This window comes from Protopterus annectens, chromosome 4.part0 (genome assembly GCF_019279795.1).
Source record: "Protopterus annectens isolate FY-2018-M chromosome 4.part0, PAN1.0, whole genome shotgun sequence".
Taxonomy (NCBI): domain Eukaryota; kingdom Metazoa; phylum Chordata; order Ceratodontiformes; family Protopteridae; genus Protopterus; species Protopterus annectens.
In genome coordinates this window covers 1,546,215,524-1,546,234,662 of record NC_056733.1, presented here as the reverse complement: position 1 = coordinate 1,546,234,662, position 19,139 = coordinate 1,546,215,524, and positions in this window count along the sequence as shown.

The following is a 19,139-nucleotide window of genomic DNA, read 5'->3' as shown; positions in this document are numbered from 1 at the left end:
GACTGACAATGAGTGCAAAGCTCATAAGTCATGTATAATGTTTGCAACTAAAAATATGTCAATATGGTTTGTTCTCATTTATATAAATATATGATTGCCTATGTCATAAGTGATAATTAATAAATATGTTCTTGTTAAAAATATATTAATTGAGACTAGTATCTAAATCCTTTTAGGAAAAGGGTCCACCATTCCAAATTACCTCTGTGACAGCAAAAAGTAAGGTCAGCAAACCAGAAACCACAAATATATTAATTATTCGTCTAGCATTAATGCAGCTATGTGGAAACAATAGCAGTAGTAGTAATAATAAGAGTTAAAGAACAGTAACTGACTGACCGATTGATGGACTGACTCACTGATAAAAAAAATCAGTGAAAGGAATTCAAAAGCTTGAAAAAATTCTGAACAGAAAATGTAAACAATAAGTGGCAACCAACCATTGTCATATTCTATGCTTGTATCTTAGTATATTAGGCAGGATGATACCCTGCTGTGTTCACAGTGAAGTCTCAACTGTGAGGAACTTCAGATTAGTACCTAATTCAAACTGCCTTATACCTGTTTATGTACTGCACTTTAACAAAAGCTTCTGAGGTGTCATGTTGTTCATTTTGCCATTATTTCTGTGCTGCGTTGTCTTGTAGTTTTGATTACTTATTAAAGCTTTTTACCTGCAATTAGGGTGTTAAGTTTCAACTGGGTTCTAATAAAAGGAGTCAAAGGTAAGCTTTATACTGTGGTGGTGGTGCTGCGGTAGCATTGTCGCCTCACAGTTAGACGCTGCACATTCGATTGGCAGTTAGATTGTTTTCTGTGTGTTGACACGCGTGAATGGGCCTTCCTTCATTGAAGGTTGTGCGTTAGGCCCTGCAAGCCAACACTTAAAAATCTACTGCCAATCATTAGTGGAGCGGAGTTCCGCTGTGGTGACCCCTAACCGGGAAAAGTCGAAAGACAGTTTTAAAGGTAAGCTTTATGTCTGGTCTGCAACTCAGTCCTGCACTACCTGAAGATGAAGTGCTTCAAACTATGAAGAAAAGGGGAATTTCAAAAGAAAATGAATGTAGTTAAATCAGTAAAGTATTTTTTTTTTTGGCCTGCAGCGGGGAGTGGGGTTAGCTTGCTGTTCTCCCATTTTTGGCAGCTTTGTCACTGCACTGCCACTTAGTATATTTAATAAATTGGAGTTCAGTATACATCAATGTAGAACAGATAGTCTGATGTACTGCAGCCCTGGACATAATACATAGTCCCTTAATTCACTATTACAGGTACATGATTATGAAGACATGAGGCACAGTTCTCTGATTTGCAAAAGTCACCATTGTACAGGACTCGTTTGACTTTTTTTTCCTTAATTAAATTGTGTTGTACATGCTTCAGCTAATATCAGTCTTATTTATATTGCCTCACAATAATATGTTGCCTTTTTATTACAGCCATTTGTTATCCTTTTTTTCTTTCCTTAATGGGAGGAGGATGTGTCAGTACATAATGTTTATGCATACTGTGCATTTGTTTCCTGTATTCAGGATGGCCAAATGTGCCTCTTTACACCAGTGTCTTCCTGTTATTATAATTTCTATGATCCCAGGCTTGTAGAGTGTTAATGATCTTTCAGCTTTTGATTCTGCAGTTTAAGATTCTATAGTCCTGTGCCTGCCACAACATTATCTGTGTGTGACTTTCTATCTATATATCTAGCTATATACATGCCTATACATTTATATTTCATTAACTGCATTAGAACAACTGAACAGAGCCCATTTACAGAGTAGGTATGAGAGACACTCCAAAAAATGTACTCCACCAACTTGATAAAACACACAGTAAAGACAGAGGGCATAATAATAATATAAAATCATACAAATTAATGGGCATGTGCAACAATATGTATCTTAGCAATAAGATATTGTTGAACGTCAAGAGCACAGATCTGATACAGTTACAGAAGGTTGCTATAGTTTCTGTTTAAAATTAATTAGAGATCTGTTCTTGATGGAAGACAATGCAAGTAAAAATATCTTTATTTGCAGGTAGACCAGAATGTTAAAAATAGCAGATGTTCACTTGATGACACTCATTCTGAAGACATGATTGTTAGAATACAACTGTAAAAGACCAGAATAAATAAAGCATGTAGTTAGGTTACTACAGTGAGACTAAATGTTGTTTACATTATGTAAATTGAGTACAGATGTATGCTATCTTAAAGACAACTTAAAATAACTACTTTCTGCCTGAATAACTCCTAAGAGATGCACCAAAAAGGAAACACCAACTAGTAAGAACAAAAAATGAGCCACACAGCTGTAAAGTGCGAACACAATTTTTTTTTTCTGCAACAACACAGTAAAAACAAGTTGAAGTAAGCACTTTTGTAAGGTACAATGACCAAACTTCATCAGACAAACTACCCTACAAGAACTCATCATTTATATTACAGCCCACACCCTTAATAATTAGATTAACCCCTGTTCACCAATTAAATCATTTTACAAATGAGCATTAAATCATCCTTCAAAAAAGCATGAATATACATCTTAATGAATAGAAAAAATATATAAGAATATAAGAATATAGATACTACTGCCAAATATATACTGCACCATTTATACAAAATACATAAAAAATGCATATGTATACACATATATCTACACACATAAACATTACCTATCCAAAACCCTGAGCTTCAATTTACTACTAATGGAAATTGCATCATTCAAACCTGGGGGTACATGGGCATTAAGGAAGACCTGCCACCAAACTTCCTTGTCTTCCGATACCAATCTCCAAGGGCCACCTCTGTCCCCTTGTTTGACCTGTTGCAACACCACAGACTTAAAAACATGGTCTGGAAATATATTAATATGCCTATATAATGCATTGGTATAGTCACACCGACGAACATCATACAGGTGCTCGTATATCCGCTGGGCCAACTTACGTTGGATCTTCCCAACATGAAAACTGGAACATTGGGAACACAAAGCAGCATAAACAAAACCTTGTGCGTGACAACTACATTCTACCCTTAATATTAATTTCCCTATTACATATCCTAACCTTAGATGTGTTCAAAATATGTTTACACTGACTGCACATTCCACAAACAGCCATTTTTTCTCCTAACTCCTAAGAGATACATTGGAAAGCTTCAAATCCCTACCAAACTCAGTTAGCTCCACTGAATACGCAGAAACATACACCACCGCACGAGACCAGTATATAAATAGTTGCATAAATGCAGCTCTACCCCATAGGAAGAAGTGCAAGACAGTCCCCCAGAAACAAACCTACATGGTGAAAACATAATATCAACAAGCTTTATAATAAAAGGAAAATAATTTTGACCTAAAGTAAGAGTAATTCCCAGAATGTTAGAGCCCTTGTCAATGAAATAAACAACTCAGGAGCTTAAAAAAAATCACCAAAGCCAAATTTAATGTTAAAATAATCACCTGAGCCAAAACATTCACAAGGTATTTTTTATTAATATTTATAATCTCAAAAGCATAACAGCAATGCACTGAGTTGATTGTGAACATTTTGCCTACACTGAGGCTAAAGATATAGTGAACTTACTGACTGTTAAATTTTGCTCTTACTTTACTTTTCTCTCCCCTCCATCTGTCCCTGAAAATGTACCTGAAAACTGGTTTGCTTTCATCTATCACACAAGACCAAGTCCTAAAGGTGCTATCACAAGAAAAAAATACTACATTGATGGGTCCTGACAATATCTTTGGATGCCCCTTAAATAACATGAAACATGATTTAACCATGCATCTAACAACACTGTTCAATCTCAGCCCCCGTGCAGGTTTTGTAGCAAATGAATGGACAGGATCTGTCATTCTCCTGCATAAGGAAGGTCCTTCCACAAGCCCAGGCAATTACAGATCCATAAGTCTGACCAGCCTCATATGCAAAGCCATGGAAAGACTTATGGAAGTAATCAATCAGGGCATAGGGACCCTCCAAACACTGGACAGATCTCAGTTTGGATTTATCAAGAGCATGTCATGCTTTCTTAGTTGGTGTAGCTTTTTGAAAAGATCGCCAAAGCCGTGGATGAAGGCAAAATGGTACATACAGCATACCTTGACCTGCCCAAAACTTTTGACACAATTCCCCACTTAAACATTGTAGAAAAGCTAATTAAATTGGGTCTAAACCCCTATGCCATCCACTGGATTCAACTGGCACCCAGATTGGATGCAGGAAATCAAAACATGGGAAATTACCTCCGTAAAGAGACCAATTATCAGTGAAGTCCCTCAAGGTTCTGTGTTGGGACTTCTGTTTGACATCTACTTTTCTGAAGTAAAAGCAAATCCCAAAGGGCTATTACTGACTGTGTTTGCAGATGAATTCAAGCTAGGAGCAGTCATTGAATCCTTAAGTGACTTTGCCATTCTGCTGGAAGGTTTGTACCAAACAAATAATTGGTGCCAAAATCATGGATTGAAACTAAATGCCAAAAATTGCATTATTGTATCCATTGGAGAGTCATCTACCCCAAGAAACTACCATGTTAACAGTATACCCCTGAGAGATGACCCAGCTGTTTGGGATTTGGAAAATTATAGGGACAGTAATCTAATTTTTGACCAACATCAAGCTTGGATTATTAAATATCTCACCAAATGTATCAGAAATAAGTGATGGATAAAATCCACTTTCTTTCTTCCTTACTACTTCATCCCTGATTAGCTTAATAGGTTGAAACGGGTGAACTCTATTAAGAAACATGTCCATTAGCATATCAAATTTGTGTAAAAATATACCAAATTCTGACAGCATTCTAACTAAATGTACTAATTCCAAAGCTCCTGGTACTTATACTCCAGATTCCTGGATGACTGTTTTTTTTATCTTATGGACTGGTATTCAAGAGAAGCTGAATATCTTCATTGATTATGTAAATGATATAGTGGAATCATGAAACTATTTCTTTCCTAGATATAGAAATTAAAAAGATCACTGAGTAACAGATTTAGTTCAGGGATGTATAGGGAACCTACATTTTTCAAATTCCTTTTTCATTTTGATAGTTGGCACCCAAATCATCAGAAGAAAGCAGTGGTAAAAGGGCAATTAATATGTTTAGCTAGAATGGGGTCTTTGGAACAAACCAAACATGATCCCCAGAACTGCTTTTATAATGAAATATTGGAAAATCGTGAACTTAAATGGCAGTTAGCATTAGATGGCATGAATTACCCAGGACTGAATGAGATATGTTCTATTAATTGTATTTTAAAGGTTAAACATTGTGAAATTTAAAGTATTTATACCATTTAACTTAGTATATAATTTAATGTTGTATATGTTTAATTTTTGCATATGTCTTTTCAAATCAGGTACCTCATGAGCAGTCCCTCATTTTAAGTATATGGATTGGATGATTTGCATCCATGCTTAACAATATTAAACTTACTTATTTATTACATTCTGTTGGATTTCTGGTTTAGCAAATGGTGGTCCGTTTCAGTTTGGAGTTTGTATTTTGCAGGTATACTTGACTAACTGCCACCATGTAAACAAAAGCTCGCATGGTGGGAGATGGCCAGAACTGGCAAACTGGAATTGTCACTCCCAACCTAGAGATGATAGCCCTCATTACATGTAGATAGAAGCATACACGTATATAGGGAGGATTGTAATAGTTACTGCAGTGATGTTACTGCTCATATCATCTGTCAGGCAGGGGTTAGCATTTAAAAAAGGTATTCATTATTGGAATGCAAGCTAGTGCCCCATACTTTTCCTTGCTTGCTGGGTGATAGTTACTCAGCTTGGTATTTTCCTAACAAATGGGATTCCCTGGTGATAATCAGAATGAATGAGTTGAGACTGATAGGAGGCTTGATGGTTGTCAAGCTGGAGGCAAAAATGTATAAAGAAAAACAAAACTAACTTATAAACATTGTAAGGAAATCAAAGATAGTTTCTAGTCTGGCATTTTCATGTTTATGTGAGGTGAAGTTTTAGCAGTTGTAGTGAAGGAAGCTTAATCAATTTGATTTGAATAAGTGAGCTTTTACTTTTATCACCAATTGCAGTGACTGCTTTTGAGATGTTCAGAAGTTTTTAGTTGGGAAATGAAATGACCCTGCTAGCCTTATTCTAGTTTAAGAAGTTAGCCTAATGAGTTCATCTGTTACCATTTGGTTTACTTATAAAAATTAGATAAATACCTTTTTTGGCTCACCATTTACTGAAAGTATGATTTTGAAAACAGTAAGCTGAAAAACATACAGAAACAGAAAAAATCTGTTATTGCAGTGGGGAAGGCCTCCTCACCCCCCCCCCAAAAAAAAAAAAAAAAAAATATATATATATATATATATATATATATATATATATATATATATATGTGTGTGTGCTGATTCCCTGTCACACCACAGCAAAGAAAAGGGGGCAAAGTCATACCATCAGCTGGCACAGTACATTACACAGCAATGAAATTTACCACAATAAAACATCCTTTCACTGAAGATGCATGATGGCAGAGTCAGCAGTTACTCATAGGTATGGCATTACCATGAAACTAGTTCTGACAGAAAGCAAATTGGTCATACATTTTTCAGTTAAAGAAAGTCATTAGGCTTCCTTTACTAAGAAATTTGCTATGATGGAGGTTTGCCTTTGTGGTGGCTGCTTAATTTATATTTACTTTCCTTGACCGTGGCATTTCCTTGCTGTCTGAGAGATGTTGCTTTAGAAGCATATAAAATCACTTCCAAAAATTCACTTATGTATTTAAAGCAGATGATTACTGGATGTTTTACATGCTAGGTGAAGTACTGTGGTGAACAGCATGACAGTTTTGCTAAATGACATCATTTTAGTGCTTTTCTCATTATTACATATCTGTGTGTGTGTGTGTGTGTGTGTGTGTGTGTGTGTGAGTGTGTGTGTGTGTGTGTGTGTGTGTGTGTGTGTGTGTGTGTGTGTGTGTGTGTGTGTGTGTGTGTGTGTGTGTGTGTGTGTGTGTGTGTGTGTGTGTGTGTGTGTGTGTGTGTGTATGTGTGTGTGTGTGTGTGTGGTTGTGTGTGTAGATATATATATTTATCTTACTAACTCATGTTTCACTAGCGTCGGAACCCTCCTTCTTCTTCTTCTTTCGGCTGCTCCCATTAGGGGTCGCCACAGCAGATCAACTGTTTCCATTTCTTCCTGTCCTCTGCATCTTGCTCTGTCACACCAACCACCTGCATGTCCTCTCTCACCACATCCATAAACCTTATCTTAGTCCTTCCTCTTTTCCTGTTACCTGGCAGCTTCATTCTTAGCATATTTTTCCCAATATGCTCTGCATCCCTCCTCAGCACATGTCCAAACGAACGTAATCTTGCCTCTCTGGCTTTGTCTCCAAACCTTCCAACCTGGGCTGACCCTCTAATATACTTATTCCTAATCCTGTCCATCTTCGTTACACCCAGTTCAAATCTTAACATCTTCAACTCTGCCACGTCAAGCTCTGACTCCTGCCTTTTTGTCAATGTCACTGTCTCCAACCCATATAACATAGCTGGTTTCACTACCCTCTTGTAGACCTTCCCTGTCGCTCTTACTGGTACTCGTCTGTCACAAATCACTCCTGACACTCTTCTCCACCCACTCCATCCTGCCTGTACTCTCTTCTTCACCTCTCTTCCACACTCACCATTACTCTGAACTGTTGATCCCAAGGACTTAAACTCATCCACCTTCGCCACCTCTACTCCCTGCATCCTCACCATTCCTCTATCCTCCCTCTCATTCACACACATATATTCTGTCTTAGTCCTGCTGACCTTCATTCCTCTTCTCTCTAGAGTATATCTCCACCTCTCTAGGGTCTCCTCCACCTGTTCCCTACTCTCACTACAGATCAAAATGTCATCTGCAAACATTATAGTCCACAGGGACTCCTGTCTGATCTCGTCTGTCAACCTGTCCATCACCATTGCAAATAAGAAAGGGCTCAGAGCTGATCCTTGATGTAATCCCACCTTCACCTTAAACCCATCCATCACTCCCACTGCAGACCTCAACACTGTCACACTACTCTCATGCATATCCTGTACCACTCTTACATACTTCTCTGACACTCCCGACTTTCTCATACAATACCACAACTCCTCTCTAGGCACCCTGTCATATGCTTTCTCTAAATCCACAAAGACACAATGCAACTCCTTCTGACCTTCTCTGTACTTCTTCATCAACACTCTCAGAGCAAACATCACATCTGTATAAAATCAAAATAGTACTGTTTTGTCAATACTCTAAGCACAGTAAATTTATTTCAGAAAACAAGGGTGTTGGCATTTATTATGTTCCTTTCTTTTGTTGTATTGCTCTTTTTGTTCATGTGCTCATCCTATTGTTTCTCTGGGCTCTCCATTTAATTTCCTGCTCTGTTCCTTGCTTCTTGGTCATTTGGCTTCAGACAGGAGTTCGTTAGTTAAAGGTAATAATATGCAGTCATAATCAGAAGATGTATAAAGTGAGCCTAAATTAACTCAATGGGTTTTTACTTTTGAAAAGAGTAATACTGGCATGATGGAATCATTTGAGTACCATGAACAAAGTTCCTGAGCTGCAGTCTGCAAAGGTAGGTTCTAGAGTGATAAAAGCAGACATGTGTTGGGGGGAAAAGTGTTTGATATCCTCAAAGAAGAATACAAATGTTTCAAAACCCAGATTACAGCATGCACTAGTTAAGACTGCACTATTATTCATGGCTTATACCATGATCCATGTCAGTGTTGCAGCAGATGGCAGCAAATTAGCATGGAAGATGCCCACGTCAGGCATACAGTAGCTTACCAAAGGAAAGGATCCACAGGAAATGTCACCACTGTTGGATGAAATCTCATCAATTAACTGAATAATAATGTCACTGTAGTGGCATGCAGACTACATCTAGTGGGCTTATATAGTGGAGATTACCATTCATCTTATGCAGATACTAGCTGCATACAACTACACAGCCTTTGGTATTTATACACAGCAAATCTTGCATGTCAGTAACCATGGACATAAGTATGACATGTGGAGAAACATCCACACTGAGAGGTGTGTAATATAAGCTGTCTTATCTACATGCCTGAATGAGGTAACCACTGTCATTACATTATCCTTGGAAATCCCTACTTAACCAGTGCATGTGACCCAGATCAGTGTAAAACACTTTGTGTGCTTAATCAGGGCATCATACATGCTATTTGCATTGCTCTGCTATGCTGTCACAGAATGTGTATGTTGAATAATACCAAATGCATGGGACAGGATGAGACCTGCAGTCTCTGTACACTCAAACTCTTTTATTTTGACCATAGCAAACCCCAGATGAGATATATCAACACGTGTAGCACAATGCTGTAGATCTTTAGTCTAACAGCAATGCTGGCCTGCAGCCACCTGATGATAATGGTAGTCAGATGGTGGCTAGAATGAAGCATTTGTGAAGATATACAGAATTCATCCCTGATGGTACTGAAGAGATCGGTGCTTCAAAATACCTCATATTCTAGTTTTATACATGGCTCATACACTGAAATACCTCACAGTCTAGTTTTATACATGGATCATACTGTGACCAGAAATAAAAGCTTCAGTGTGGGGCACAGGGCGACCCATAGCACCAGATGTACTAGTTATGTCAGATTCTGTTTCATAGCTGTGTGCTGCAGTTCTCATTACCCATTCAGACACAAAATACAGACTCTTTATAATGCCTGGTGATAAGATAAATGGATCTGTCTTGCTCTGAGAGTCTTTATACGACCTGTTAAGAACACTGGTATGTATCCATGCTGCCTGTCACAGAATGTTTGCTTGTGTGTATGTTTGTTTGTTTTGTTTGTTAGTGTGTGTGTGTGTGTGTGTGTGTGTGTGTGTGTGTGTGTGTATATACGTTTGTCTTGCTTGTTTGTGTAGGTGTGTCTGTGTCTGTGTGCATGCATGTGAGGGTGTGTGTGTGTGTGTGTGTGTGTGTGTGTGTGTGTGTGTGTGTGTGTGTGTGTGTGTGTGTGTGTGTGTGTGTGTGTGCATGTGTATGCGTGTGTGTGTGCGTGTGTGCGTGTGTGCGTGTGTGCGTGTGTTTGTGCGTGTCTGTGGGTGTATGGGTATGATTCGTACTGCTGGCAGTCCCTAATACACACACACACACACACACACACACACACACACACACACACACACACACACACACACACGCACGCACACACACACACACACACGCCTACCCTTATCTATCTATTGTTGTGATGAATTTTTGTCTACATCAGTAGCATTTTTAGCTGCTATCAATGCAGATGCTACCATATGGTGCTGGTCCACATTTCTAGTAATTGTACACTGTGTTTCTCACCCATCCCCTTGCTGGGTCCACTAAATATTACTTAAAGACAACAAAACTTGATTTATTTTAGGACACACTTAATATCCCCTCAATTAAATATTATCTACCCTGAAGTCATAGCACTATCAAGTAGGCCATATATCTCTAAACATTGATTTAATGAGTGAATCCAGTTTGATAAAATAAATTGCACATATCCTGTCAGCCAGCCAGGCAGCCAGCCATCCTACTAAAGTAATTGTTTCCTTGATGTATGAAATTAAAGTTTAGACACATAATAGTCACAATGAGGAAAAACCTCATTATATTTTAATTTCCATTTCTCTGAATCACCCTTAACTACTGCAAGTGCCAATTGGAACTTTTCTGCAGTAGTCAAAACTGCTGTCCCATTCATCCCATTGGCACTGGCACCCCACCATTCACTCTCCCACACACACTAGCATACTAAATTCCTCTTTCTGAACTGAAAAAAAAAATGATCTGACATCTATTATTTTTGTCCCTGCCCTCAAAATTCACAGATCTTAGCAGTCAGTCAATGATGCCAGACATTAACATTTTATACTCTTATGGCTTATAAAGTGGATCATTATGCTAGACCTGCTACTCTATTAACATTTTCAGTAGGTCCACCAAATAATTGAAATGTTCTCCCTGGCATCATCTAGGGTTCCTCCTGGTTTTGTCCTAAAGTCACCCTACACACAGACACACCAGATCCATCTTGACTATCCCTATTTTTACAGAACATTTCTGCTGTTATATATTTTTTCATGTCCTGTCCCTCTTAACTCACAAACCATTGCAAAGAACATATAATGCCAGTCATTAGAATTTCAAGCTTGGTATTATTATTATTATTATTATTATTATTATTATTATTATTATTATTATTATTCAAAAAGCACCCTGCTAAACTATCTTTTTTGCAAGTGTATAAGGTTAAGGCCACTACTTGATAAGCTGCTTTCTGCCTATAAACTAAAGCAATTGAATCATTCACCCCCACTCCCTTTTCCTTCAGCTTTTTTTTTTTGAGAGAGAGATGTAAGGTAATATGTTCTACATATCCTGGTGTTTAGTCATGGTGCAGAGGATCAGCACTCGTCTGTGTATGTGCATCAATGATGGAGCTGAATCTTTTTAAGAGCCTTTACTACACACTACATAGAGTAGTCTTGCTGTCTAGTATTCCCCTGGACTCATGTCTTTTGGGCTACAAGCTTTATTATATGTTTTATTTAGTGCCTTTAGAATATGATATGAAGAGTATACCTGGTGTTAAGTGCCTCCCAGCACACATCTTTCAGGCTGCAAGCTTTCTTCTATGTCCTTTTTAAGTGCCTTTAGGGGACAATATGAAGAATAACCCTGATGCTTAGTGTTCACCCCAAAAAAAAAATCTTCTGCAGTGCAAATCTTCCTCTATGTCTATGTTTTATTAAGGTTCCTTTAAGGCACAATATGAAGAGTATACTTGGTGTTTAGTGTTCTTCCCAGCATTGCAGGAGTTGATCATTACTCTAGGGAAGAGTGGAAGTATGGCAGTCCCCAATACACACACACACACACACACACACACACACACACACACACACACACACACACACACACACACACACACACACACACACACAGAGCTCATCCCATCCAAATGTATTCATGGGTGCACTCACCTATTCTCTCACACACACACACACACACACACACACACACACACACACACACACACACACACACACACACATGCACACACATGCACGCACACACACACACACACACACACACACACACACACACACACACACACACACACACGCACCCCTTATACCTCTGCATAAAATTACGTATGTAGCAACTCACGTGCATATATACATATATACATGCCTGGACATAGCTCCTCAACACTACATGCCTTCTGAACACCCCAGCACTTACTTCGATCACAAATCAGGTGAGAACAGACTTTGGACCGTGTGCATTAACATGGGCAGCCAATGTAACATACAAATCTGAGCGATTCTCTAAATGAGCTGACTGCATAAATGCCTTACCAAAGACCGTTCTGAGAATTGGATCCCAAGGCTAATTAACATATGCGAATCCCTGATATGCCTCATTAGCATTTGCGGTTAACCATGGAGACAGCCCATCACACTCATGCACATCTTCATGGTGCAGCACCATGGTTGGGCTGTGTCTGAATCAGAAATGGTTACAGCAAGGTTTATATCTCATGGAAACCTTTCTGAATCCTGCCAAATTGATTTAAAGTTAAGCAGTGTCAATTATAAGCTTTTTAGTGCCTTTGGAAGGTGTGTGATGTCATTGTCATGGGGCTACATTTTAATTTAAGTATTGAACAGCTGTAACCAGCACTAGTCTTTGTTTCTAGACTTAATTCAAATCAACTTAAAATTTCCTGAGAAAGTGCCTTGAAATGCTGAATAACTGATTTAGAATTCCAATCATGCAATCATTTTAGGTGAGAAAAATGTTAAAGTACATGGAGTGTAATTATTACACTCATACTCAAAAAAAGACAAATCAGTTAAGTGCTACAGTAGCATGAAACCTGATCTTAACAAATATTGAGCATTCCCTGCTTAAGGTGTTGACATTGGGTCTAGCGCTACACTTGTAAAACCTGCAAGCATGGCCTAACAAATTGCAGCAGGATAATAATATGTTGTGCATTAATTAATTATATAATATCTGCTAAAACTTGTTTGCTTGTTGTTGTTTATTGTGTTGGCATTGTCTCTGGTCCCCAACTGAAAATAAGACCTTCCAAATGGACCTACCTGTTCAACAGATATAAATAGAACATATGAAACTAAACAAAAGGAAACTAACAGAGACAGACCAGTGAAATGCATGCATTTAATTCAGCACTTTACAGAGGGTTATCATACCTCTTATAACATGAATATGTCATTTACTTTAAATGAAACATATTTTTAATGGCTCTAAGTAAAAATTATTCAGAATGGATAATTTATTTTATCTGTAGTTATTTTCATGGACATTGCATACTTTAAGAAATATACTTTGCCAGTAGCATTAATAAACAGACAACAATGAAATTGTTCATATGGTTATGAATGGACAATCATTCATATGTGCATTTGCTAGCCTGTACAGCAACAAGAATGAATAATACTGGTTTTATTTTCCCCTATAGTATAATTAATTTTAACAAACAGTGATAAAGAAAAAATGCAGATGGGTACTGGTTCATAGGTTAATAGCTTCATAGGTGTTTATTAGGTTAATGACCACATGGGCCTTTTTAAGCCTAGCCATGCATCCCAGATCTCAGATAAGTTCTGGTACCCTTGTAAGTGTAAGCAGAGGCTTGGGAGATGAAACATTTACAAGCAGGGGCTTGGGAGATGAACCATTTACAGTCTCCCTTTGTCCATTAGAGACATAGGTGCCAAACCAAAGCTGAATTTCCTGTTCCCCATCCAATTGTCCAAGTTACACTTGAAGTGGGTTAGGAAGGAACTCTGCTTCACATGGATGGGGAGCCTGGTCCAGAGAAGGGGCAGTCTCTGGGATACATACCTGTCACTCCTGTAGGACCTATTTGTATCACAGGCAAGGTTTAAATCTTTAGAATGGATAATTCTGGTACTGTTTGTTTTGTGGATATGCAGGAGGTCCATCAGAGTGGGGTCTGATTATGCCTTGTATGCCAGCAATTTCTAGAAGTTTGCAGTGATTCAAGAAATAGCATGGGCTTGAACATTTGGTAGTAAGATCATTTTCACCTTATCTGAGCCACTGTACAATGAGATTTTTCTGTACAATGTCTACAAATCGAAACACAGACATTCATGTAAACAGGCAACATACATTACTTAGCTTGCTTTGCACCATCCATTAATTAAAAAAAAACTGTAGAAAATTATCTAGATTGCTGTGAAACTCCATCAATGACAATGATATAAACACAGTCTGCCTTTCTTAAGATGGTAGGTTCTTAATGAACCACTGGGATGAAAACATAAACTGTAGCTTCCAATAATTAACTTTATGTTCAGACTTAAGCTCAAAACGTGATGAAAGAAAGAAAGATGCCCTGTGTATGGACTGCAAACCAGCAAACAGGCACACAATTATATTTTACTGTTTTAATAGCAGATTTACTGCTTGACTTCACACTAAGCTATGTGAACAGATGACATTTAGACTTACTGGTAAATAATAACAAAACTGCATTCTCCTTTCCCTTGACTGTATTTCTGTTTCAAACTACATCATCATCATCGATTTCAAACTACAACTTAACAGTAATAAGACTGAAATTACAGCAATGATTCTGTCATGTGTCATTTTCATCAAAACTTCACAATGCAACCTTAACACTTTTACAAACATAACCAACCATTAACAGTGTCCAGCTCATTAAGTCTGTAGGAAGCAGAGCTTGTTAACAGAACTCAGCATGCATATTTTAACATTCAGCAAGTAGAACCCAATACTTTATTTGTACTTTTATGTTGCACACCATAAGCAAAGCCCTTTGCATGCTTCTTACGTGTGCCGTGTGGCTTTACAATCAAGTGATTGGTGTACCAGGACTTTGATTCGCTCCACAGGGATAGGCTAAAAAGCTGTTTACAATGTTCAATGCAACAAAAAGTAAAGTAATGCTTAAGATTGTTGAGACTAGAAGCTGTTGTCATTTTTAACATTATTTCCCCTCTGGTAGCTCCTCTATCTGACTTTCCAGTTATCTGCAATATTTTCCAGGTGAGCAACACAGCTGGGTCTGACCTACATTAACACCTAGGGTTACCACAGCCAAAATGATTAGTTGCTAAGTCAGTACACGTGGAGTTAAAGATTAGTGCACTACAGGAGAAGTTTGCTAGCTGACAATTCCCGAGGCAATTGCATTTTGTAATATTTGCTTTATTGATTTGCTATTCTATCTATCTATCTATCTATCTATCTATCTATCTATCTATCTATCTATCTATCTATCTATCTATCTATCTATCTATCTATCTATCTATCTATCTATCTATCTATCTATCTATCTATCTATCTATCTATCTATCTATCTATCTATCTATCTATCTATTTATCTACATTTGAAGCTCTCTTAAACAGGAGATTGGTTCTAGAAAACCCATATGTAAGTTTGGGCATTCTTTTATTGCAGACCTTCTCAGTGAGTTATGTGTTTCTAGTAAAAGAGAGATATGCAGCCAAACATTGACTATAGTCTGTAGCTTGCTAAAGTAATAGCTTAATCTTATTTAAAGCAAAAGTTTGAATAAACAGGAATAGTATTTTTCATATAACAGTATTAAAGTTATTTAATTAATAAATAAGTATAAAGGCACAGATACAAATAAATTTGCTGGAATCAGATTTGCTGTGCAGTTTAAATTTTTAACACTGAACTGATGTGACTTCCAAGCAGTTAATATGTGTAAAAATCAAAAAGAACAATGAACTGGTGACTCAGACGAACTTGAACAATGGCATGTGCCATGCTTGTCCTTTTTTCCTCCTCTTCTCCTGTGCCAGCACACTCTTAGTCATAGCTGCAGTGTTAATCTGTCTGACAGGAGCATGAATGGATAATGCATTCTGTGAATGAATAAACTTTGTGTGTCTAACATAAAACTTCAGTCAACAGTAAAGGAAAAGAAAAAAATGTATAGCTAAAATATAATGTATCTGTCTTTTACATTTAGTTTTGTATTGAATTATAAAAGCACTTGCAAGTTGCTAGACCTTAAACTTAACACATTCATTTATTTATTTATTCATTCATTCGTTATTTGAGTAAGTCTATTTTTATTCTTTTTGCAGGTATCACCTGCAAAACATAGCCAGGCTCATTTGTGACTGCCTGGTTGAATTAGAAAACAGATACATTAATTCTTCTTACAAGTAATTTCTTTTGACACAAAAGAATACTTGAATATCCAACTAGTCTTTTCACAAGACTTCTCTGAAAATACCCAGTACGAAAGATGGAGTTCAGAATAGCATGACATTCTTCTCAAAAGATTCCTCCGGATTCTCTATGCCTTGCACGATGTGCAAGATCAGTGCAGGAGCTCTAGCAGGCAATATGTCTGCCATGAGATCCAGGAACAGCCTGCAGGGGCGTACATGAGCGCTCCTGCACAAATCCTTCATGGACTAAGCCCCTGTATGCAAATCACCTCATTTGCAGGAGAAATCCATGCAAACAAGGTGAATTTGCAATCCAGGAAGCTTGCAATCAGCCGTGCAGGACTAGTGCAATCTGCATAAATGTACTCGGTTAGTAACTGAGTACATTTCTGCAGAATCCAAAACGGAGCTGTGACAGCTCCAAATAAAGGCTGCATATCAGTTAGGAAGCATGCCAATGGCCAAGTACAAAATCAATGGCATTGCAAACAGCGAAAAAAAAAAAATCAACTTTTTTTTTTTTTTAGCCTAACTCTGCTGTTTAAGTGTAAGGCAGTGGCACGCAAACAGGATTGGGGGGGGGGAGATAACAAAATAAACCTAAATTAAGCATTCTAACTAAAATCACTATTCTGCCATGCATGTCAATGGCAGGCCGAAGACAACATGGCAAGTGAGTAGTGGTTGCTAAAGGGGGAGGCTCAATGTGAGACAAGTAATTATGCATTAGCAGGCAATCCTATGCAAATGAGGGGAATGATAGTGAATCCCAGTTTTCCCCAGCATACTAGTCAGGTCCCAACAGTGTAAGAGTAGGAATAGCTTGGTGCAAGCCTAGGAGTTAGCTGACATCATGGGGGTTGTTGCCAGGCATACTGTAAGCAGATTGGTGCCCTGTGGCCCGGGTTTGCTCCTAGCTTAGCTAAGCTAGGGGGTGTGTCTGAATCTGCCTAGCACTCTTTACATTGCCTAAGCAGGTCTGCCGTGCACCAGGTTTTAAAAAAAGTTAAACCAGGAAATAGCAGCACTGCGCACATTTGAGCACTCTGTTTGCGTGGCGTGCCCCCGGGCTTAAACAGGAAGGCAATGGGAAGGGAAAAATGCAGTAGGAAGGTAATTAAGGAGAACTAGCATAGCTGGCAGGTGACATGTATCAGAATCAGCCAATTACACAGGCAGCAGATCAGCCCAGCCCAAAACACTACTATAAACTATGCAAACACCTTCTCCTCTGGTTTTTCCCACACTCTACACCACCAGTGTAAACAAGCAGGGAACTTTTAACACTCACAACAGCAAAATGATAGGGGCTGCAATAGCTGTTATACAACAATTTGTGGAAGAGGCTGAGGGTGGTGAGAATGTGAATGCTGGTGACCAACCCACAGTGAGAAGACAGAAAAGAGTGTACAGACCCTGGGTAACCTACCAGGGGCTACATGAGCTGGAGATAGTGGAGTGCTATAGGGTGGACAAGGACCTCCTACAGCAAATTGTTGAGCTGTGTCGGCCACGCCTGACACACAGAACTAACAGTGGGGAATCCATCCCAGTGGATACCAAGGTATGTGTAGGCCTAAGAATACTAGCTACAGGTACCTTCCAAAGCCAATTTGGGATATTATGGGGATCTCACAGGCATCAGCATCCAGGGTACTCCACCAGTTCCCGGATGCCATGTCAGCACATGTTGGTGAGCACGTATATTTCCCGAACACCTGTGAGGCATTGGCCAGCAATATGCAACTGTTCCACCAAATAGCAGAATACCTTGAGGTAGTGGATGCTATAGATTGCACAGACATACACATCAAAGCACCATTCGGTGAGCAGGGTAGGGTCTACATCAACCGCAAGGGTTTCCCCTCCATCAAACGTCAGGTCATGTGTGATGCTCAGGGCATAATAATGAATGTGTGTGTTGGCTGCCCTGAAAGCTATCACGATTCCCACATATGGCATCTGACACAGCTGTACCAGAGAGTTGCCAGTGGGGATATCCCTCACGGTCACCTAGTGGGGATGCTGGAAACGCAGTGGAGCCGTGGCTGATGACACCCATCTGAAATGCACACACACCCGAACAAGAACTCCATAATGAGGCACACGCACAGACCAGAATTATAGTAGAGCATGTGTTGGGGATGTTCAAGTCATGGTTCCGGTGCCTGGACACATCTGGTAGAGCCTTGCAGTACTCACCAGCTACATGTACCCAAATTGTGCTTGTATGTGCCATGCTACACAGTATGATCCTGCAGAAACAGCTGCAAATGGAACAGCACGTGGCAGGACCACACAACCCCCCACCTTTGTCATGGCATGCACAGGCACAGAGTGACTCGGAGGAGGAACAACCTGAGCCTGTCCCAGTAGGCAGTAGGGGAGTAAACCTTTGATAAACCACCACGGCAAAAATTCCAATGTAAAGATGTAGATAAAAAAACAAAGTTTTATTGTAGAACAACAGATAAAATAAAACTATAAAATAAGTCCTTTCAAGTCTGATAAGCACTTTCGGCAACTAGCCTTCTTCAGATCATAAAATTTTAGGACTGATGCTTACATTTTTAAAAAACAAGTAACGAATAGAAATCGTAATATCAAAGAATAATTTGCATCTGATCAATCATAAACATCATGCAAGTTCATTAAATCACATTTCTTATTGGTTTTAACATGTCCAATGATCTTATCAAAGCAGCAGCTTGTGACCTATCACATTGATTTAAAATGGTTCCGTAACTAAAGATCTTGGTGCTAAATATATGTTAATTTTTTTATTTTTTATGTCCAATCGTAAAGGGCCATAAAAGCCTGAAGCACCACTCAGAACACCTGTTTAACT